Raw genomic sequence first — 7,803 nt, forward strand, 5'->3', positions numbered from 1 at the left:
GCGAAGTCTTCATCCAAGTGGCAAAGAAGAGGTCCTCCATCCGGGCGAAGTCTTCCTCCAAGCGGCATCTTCTATCTTCCGGCTCCATCTTTAGACCTCCGACGCGGAATCGGACTAACGACAAATGAAGGTTCCTTTAAATGACGTCATCCAAGATGGCGTCCCTCGAATTCCGATTGGCTGATAGGATTCTATCAGCCAATCGGAATTAAGGTAGGAAAAATCAGATTGGCTGATTGGATCAGCCAATGGGATTGAGCTCGCATTCTATTGGCTGTTGTAGCCAATAGAATGCAAGCTCAATCCTACCTTAATTCCGATTGGCTGATAGAATCCTATCAGCCAATCAGAAAATCGAGGGACTGCATCTTGGATGACGTCATTTAAAGGAACCTTCATTCGTCGTTAGTCCGTCGGGCCAGCTGGATGTTCAGCGTCGGAGGTCTGAAAATGGAGCCGGAAGAAAGAAGATAGAAGATGCCGCTTGGAGGAAGACTTCGCCCGGATGGAGGACCTCTTCTTTACCGCTTGGATGAAGACTTCGCCCGGATGGAAGACCTCTTCTTTGCCACTTGGAGGAAGATTTCGCACGGATGGAGGACCACATCACCCGGATTGGATGAAGAGTTCGGGCCAGCTGGGTGAAGACGGCTCAAGGTAGGGTGATCTTCAGGGGGTTAGCGTTAGTTTTTTTAAGGGGGGTTTGGGTGGGTTTAGAGTAGGGGTATGTGGGTGGTGGGTTATAATGTTGGGGGGGTATTGTATTTTTTTTTTCAGGTAAAAGAGCTGATTACTTTGGGGCAATGCCCCGCAAAAAGCCCTTTTAAGGGCTGGTAAAAGAGCTGATTACTTTGTAATTTAGAATAGGGTAGGGATTTTTTTCATTTTGGAGAGCTTTATTATTTTATTAGGGGGCTTAGATTAGGTGTAATTAGTTTAAACTTCTTGTAATATTTTTTTATTGTTTTGTAATTTAGTGGGGGGGGTTTGTACTATAGTTTAGTTTATTTAATTGTATTTTAGTTTAGATAATTGTAGTTTATTTAATTTATTTATTGATAGTGTAGTGTTAGGTGTATTTGTAACTGAGGTTAGGATTTATTTTACAGGTAAATTAGTAATTATTTTAAATAGGTAGCTATTAAATAGTTATTAACTATTTAATAGTTATTGTACCTAGTTAAAATAAATACAAAGTTACCTGTAAAATAAATATAAACCCTAAAATAGCTACAATGTAATTATTAATTATATTGTAGCTATCTTAGGGTTTATTTTATAGGTAAGTATTTAGTTTTAAATAGGAATAATTTAGTAAATAATATTAATATTATTTAGATTTATTGAAATAATAATTAAGTTAGGGGATGTTAGGGTTAGACCTAGGTTTAGGGGGTAATATATTTAATGTAGGTGGCGGCTTTGTAGGGGGTTCAGATTAGGGGTTAATACATTTAAGATAGGTGGCGGCGGTGTAGGGGGGTCAGATTAGGGGGTAATATATTTAATGTTGGTGGCGGCGGGGTCCGGGAGCAGCGGTTTAGGGGTTAACACACTTTATTAGGTGCGGCGGGGTCCGGGAGCGGCGGTTTAGGGGTTAATACACTTTATTAGGTGCGGCGGGGGGGGATTGCGGTTGACAGGTAGATAGACATTGCGCATGCGTTAGGTGTTAGTTTTTATTTTGCAGGCATTTTAGGGAGTTACGGTGCTCCAATACTCAGCGCAAGGCCTGCTACGGCTGCATTTTTTGGAGAGGTGAAAATGGAGTAAGATTTCTCCATTTTCGCCACGTAAGGCCTTGCACTGGATATTGGATACCAAACTGCGCGGGTTTTCTATGTCAGCTTATGGGAGTAAATATTGTGGGCGACGGGTGATATATACGAGCGTAACTTCTATGTTATGTCGTATATAGGATACCAAACCTGCGCAAAAACCGGCGTTGCCGGCTTTTGCGGGCGATGCTAAATATCAGATGGGGCCCCTGATCTCTGTGCAGCTGGACAATGTATTAGCAATGAAAAAGAATTCCTTGTGATGCTCTCATATTTACTTAGGCTGGGTAACATAAAAGCTATTTTACAACCGATGATCTAGCAGTGTGTAGTGAAATCAGATGGATCCCTTACCCTGGTCACTGCTTGTGTGCTTCTGTCAGCGCTGTATGCTGCCTCATAAGTGTTTAAACTTTACAGCTGATTTCAGGTTGTGTGATGGGGGAGGGGCTTACACGGAGGTGCTGGGCGCTCACATTGAATTATAGTAAGACCGTCAGTCAGAGAAATGTCAGAATCGTTCATGCTAAACACATATAAGCAGATGCTCTGTAATATATAACACAACAGAGCTTAGCACCCACTCTGTTTCCTACACAAACAAATCCAAGCACTGTGCAATGTAAATAAATAATGTTGTCTGTGTCCCTCCCAAGTCCCAATGCTTTCTCCCCTAAACCCTCAGGAAGGAAATTATTTTTTTTACAACAGATAGAAAAGCAGCCAAATCCCCCGGAACTGATCTTCCCCCAGCAGTGCCAGCACCGTTGCTAAAATAAAAAAGGAACAAAGTTCAGCTTGTACACGGTCTGCATCCTGTAATAACAGAGCATCCTGTCACCCTGTATACACACAGCCTGAGCACTGTTAGGTTCCCGCTTATGCACCCAGCATGATCACCTAGGCTATAAACGATCTTATGATCTCATCTCACTATAACGGGACTCCTTACTCTTGTTCCAGTCCACTGATCAACCTCCTCTCCACGCCTCCATTTTTACTCAGTCTTCTACAGTACCACTGACTGATGTCACGTGACCGCTCAGCGGTAAGCCAGTGCAGTGACCGAGACAAGTGCCGCCCCCCAAAACCTGCTGATGTCACGTGACCGCTCAGCGGTAAGCCAGTGCAGTGCCCGGGACAAGTGCCGCCCCCCAAAACCTGCCTTAATACGCGCCTGTATGCTTCACAATAATTTTACAAAAATAACCAGGCAAAAAAATGATAATGCCATTTTCTGCCAAAATGTTTCTGCAACCAAAATGTTGGTGCATCCCTATCTAAAGCAATATTAAATATCAATATACTGTATTATTCTTCATTTAGTTCTATGTAACAGAATCAGATTTAACAGGTTGTTGTTTTGTTTTGTTTTTACCAATTATCGAAAAAAAAAAAAACATAGTCCTAGAAAACTCATTATATTGAAAACAGTAAGTCAAGTAATGAACTTAAGCAGCAGCTCTAGGCTAGCATTAAATTTTAAACATGCTACACAATAGTTTTACCAAAAATAACAGGCAAAAAAAACAGAAAACCGAAATAGCCAAAAATGTCATTTTCAGCCAAAACGTTTCTGCGGCCAAAATTTCAGTGCATCCCTAAATACAATGTAATAAAACGTACTATGAATTTCTAAAGAGCAGTAGATTTATTTCTGACATTTTGTTCTGCACCTGTATCATGTGACAGTGATCAGCCAATAACAGACTAATATCTGTATATAATATAAACTCTTGCACATGCTAAGTAGCAGCTGGTGCCACATAACCTGCATTTTATAAACATTGTGTAAAATTTGTTCTGCACCTGTATCATGTGACAGCGATCAGCCAATAACAGACTCATATCTGTATATAATATAAACTCGTGCACATGCTAAGTAGCAGCTGGCGCCTAATAACCTGTATTTTATAAACATTGTGTAAAATTTGTTAATGGAAATAAATCTGAAACAGCTATTTTAAATAAAAATAAACCTAAAGGTGAAATCTCCCATACATTTTATACTCTTTTATACACTGTTATAAAAAGTCATTAGAAACATATTACACGGAACAGCAAAGTCACAATTAAATTTGCATGATTTAAATTTAATAAACTTTCTATTTACTTCTATTATTAAATCTGATTTGTTCCATTGGAGACCTTTGTGACAAAGCTTACAATGCACTATAGTGCGCTCGCTGCTGCTTAGTGGCTGCACATACAAACCTCTTGTCATTGGCTCACCTGATATGTTCAGCTAGCTCCCAGTAGTGCATTGCTGCTGCTTCAATAAAGGATACCAGAAGAATGAAGCAAATCTCATAATAGAAGTAAATTGGAAACCAAATTTACAGGACACTGTCCCTTTAAGTCTGTGATCATGTGACATAAACAGCAGCAGCTGAAGGTGCAGAATACACTTACTAAGGTCTTTACTAACAACAAGAATCAGTCACAGATCAGTGGGATAAACGTTCTAATGATAAACAGGTGCAGCTAATAGAAATAAGAAAAGTATTATAAAATAACCTCATTAGAAATAAAATAATATGCAGATCACAAGATATTTATGGTTAGATCAGTAAATGTGATGAGACTGATACAACAGGGCCATAAGATGAGTGATATTTATTACTGGAGCAAATAGCAACTTCAAAATCATTTTAAACCCTTAACGACTGCGACGTGCCCTGTTACGTGATTGTCTGTCTGTAATAGAACGAGTCTTGCCGCACTATTAGACCCTCCTACACTCTTGCTAAAATAGCGCAGTTTCACAGCTGGCAGCGAGACCGCACTATTAAAAAAACACCCCCATAGAAAGACCAGCGACGTCATCAAGAGATTAAATGACAAATTGTTAATCTCGGCTCTACAGGTAATTATAAAGCTTTAGGGAAATACAGGATTCTGGTTGGCTGATTCTTAAGAATTTGTTGCTCATTGGATAAAAGGAACAACCTCCACAAATGTATTATTGGACAGACCTCATCAAGCTTGAAAATATGGGCCTCCATTACATATGCAGCGTCGCCCGCAAAAGCCGGCGACGTCGGTTTTTGCGCGATTTTCGTATCACATATACGGCGTAGCATACAAGTTACGTGCGTATATTTTACCCGTCGGACGTAGTTTTTTGACCCATAGACTAATATAGAAAAGACGCGCAATTTGGTATCCAATATACAGCGTAAGGACTTACGCGCACAGAATTCAGAAAATCTACTCCATTTTCATCTCGCCACAAATTGCAGGCGCAGCAACCCTTGCACTGACTAACAAACCAACGTAAGTCTCTGAAGGCCTAACAAACGCATGGGTAATCACATACATATCAGCAGCAAATCTCAAACAGTTAAACCTCTTCTAAGCATTCATAATTCCTGCCCCTGCAAGTGTGTCAAACCAATCACAAACAGCACAACCTCTCATCCGGAAGCATAAAAAACCTGCCAATGCACATCCTCATTAGCCACCATGTTTCCCCTGCTTTCCATAGATAGGCAGCATCATGTGGCACAAGGGGTGCTGGAAGCCCTACAAGCCCCTGTTGTTCAGGATATACATGCTGATCCTATAGTTGCTGCTTAGGTCCCTGGTCATTGTGCTGTATCCGTCCCTGCTCCTGCTGCTGCTGTCCCTGCTCCTCACGCTGCTGTCCCTGTTCCTGGTGCTGCCTCTGCTGCTGCTGCTGTCCTTGCTCCTCACACTGCTGTCCCTGTTCCTGGTGCTGCCCCTGCTGCTGCTGCTGTCCCTGCTCCTCACGCTGCTGTCCCTGTTCCTGGTGCTGCCCTTGCTGTCCCTGCTCCTCACGCTGCTGTCCCTGTTCCTGCTGCTGCCTCTGCTGCAGCTGGTTATAGAATTACATACTGCGGATTTCCACTGCATGTAAGTGAAACTTCTACATCCCACCCCCTTCCCTTAACCACCCTAATCACTGAAAATATCTCATTTGTTTAATTCATGTTTAGATCACTATGATTTATTGACTATCATTAATAAGAATGAAAATGGATGTTTATACCTTATGTTCACACCTTCTGTAAATACATTATTATTTATATATATATACCCATGTGCAAGGATAAGCAAGGTGTCCGTACACTGGTGTCTGTGATTGGCCCTTGCAGTGTCCGCCGCCCATTTTACTGTGGGGAGGGAGGAGTAAGACAGATTAATACTGGTCCTGACTCCTCCTTAACACATGCAGCGCCACGTTTTGCATGATTGTGGCCACTCACACATGATGCTGCTTAGTACCAGAAAATGACTCTGAGTGAGACAGAGAGAGAGGGAAGACTCAAGAAGCAAACTGCCACTGTGTCCCTGGAGCTTTATATGCAAAGGGAAAGCACTTTAACCAGCACCTGAGGTTTATTATAAGTAGTATTTAAAGAGAAAGAAAAGATATATTAAGGTTATGATTCATAACCTTAGTAAATCTTTTCTTTCTGATTAAATAATAGGAAAGGGAGAATGTATAGTGTGAATAAAGTTAGTGGCTTGTCAAGAGACTGCTAGCGATATTGGGTGATAAGTTATGGAATAAATAAAGCCTGAGTGAAATACTGGATGTGTATCTGCATCTGTATAATAACACCCAGCTCTATACAAAGACACAGAAGTGACACTGGCACATGCGTATAGCCAGACAAGGGCTGGTTATAGGATCAGTGTGGTATCTGCATCTGTATAATAACACCCAGCTCTATACAAAGACACAGAAGTGACACTGGCACATGGGTATAGCCAGACAAGGGCTGGTTATAGGATCAGTGGTATCTGCATCTGTATAATAACACCCAGCTCTATACAAAGACACAGAAGTGACACTGGCACATGGGTATAGCCAGAGGAGGGCTGGTTATAGGATCAGTGGTATCTGCATCAGTATAATAACACCCAGCGCTATATAATGACACAGTAGTGACACTGGCACATGTGTATAGCCAGACAAGGGCTGGTTATAGGATCAGTGGTATCTGCATCAGTATAATAACACCCAGCGCTATATAATGACACAGTAGTGACACTGGCACATGTGTATAGCCAGACAAGGGCTGGTTATAGGATCAGTGGTATCTGCATCAGTATAATAACACCCAGCACTATATAATGACACAGAAGTGACACTGGCACATGGGTATAGCCAGACAAGGGCTGGTTATATGATCAGTGGTATCTGCATCAGTATAATAACACCCAGCACTATATAATGACACAGAAGTGACACTGGCACATGGGTATAACCAGAGGAGGGCTGGTTATAGAATCAGTGGTATCTGCATCAGTATAATAACACCCAGCTCTATACAAAGACACAGTAGTGACACTGGCTCATGCGTATAGCCAGAGGAGGGCTGGTTATAGGATCAGTGGTATCTGCATCTGTATAATAACACCCAGCTCTATACAAAGACACAGAAGTGACACTGGCACATGCGTATAGCCAGACAAGGGCTGGTTATAGGATCAGTGGTATCTGAATCAGTATAATAACACCCAGCTCTATACAAAGACACAGTAGTGACACTGGCACATACGTATAGCCAGACAAGGGCTGGTTATAGGATCAGTGGTATCTGCATCAGTATAATAACACCCAGCTCTATACAAAGACACAGAAGTGACACTGGCACATGCGTATAGCCAGACAAGGGCTGGTTATAGGATCAGTGGTATCTGCATCAGTATAATAACACCCAGCTCTATACAAAGACACAGAAGTGACACTGGCACATGGGTATAGTCAGAGGAGGGCTGGTTATAGGATCAGTGTGGTATCTGCATCTGTATAATAACACCCAGCTCTATACAAAGACACAGTAGTGATACTGGCACATGCGTATAGCCAGACAAGGGCTGGTTATAGGATCAGTGGTATCTGCATCAGTATAATAACACCCAGCTCTATACAAAGACACAGTAGTGACACTGGCTCATGCGTATAGCCAGAGGAGGGCTGGTTATAGGATCAGTGGTATCTGCATCAGTATAATAACACCCAGCTCTATACAAAGACACAAAAGTGACACTG

Source organism: Bombina bombina, unplaced genomic scaffold, assembly GCF_027579735.1.
Source record: "Bombina bombina isolate aBomBom1 unplaced genomic scaffold, aBomBom1.pri scaffold_335, whole genome shotgun sequence".
Taxonomy (NCBI): domain Eukaryota; kingdom Metazoa; phylum Chordata; class Amphibia; order Anura; family Bombinatoridae; genus Bombina; species Bombina bombina.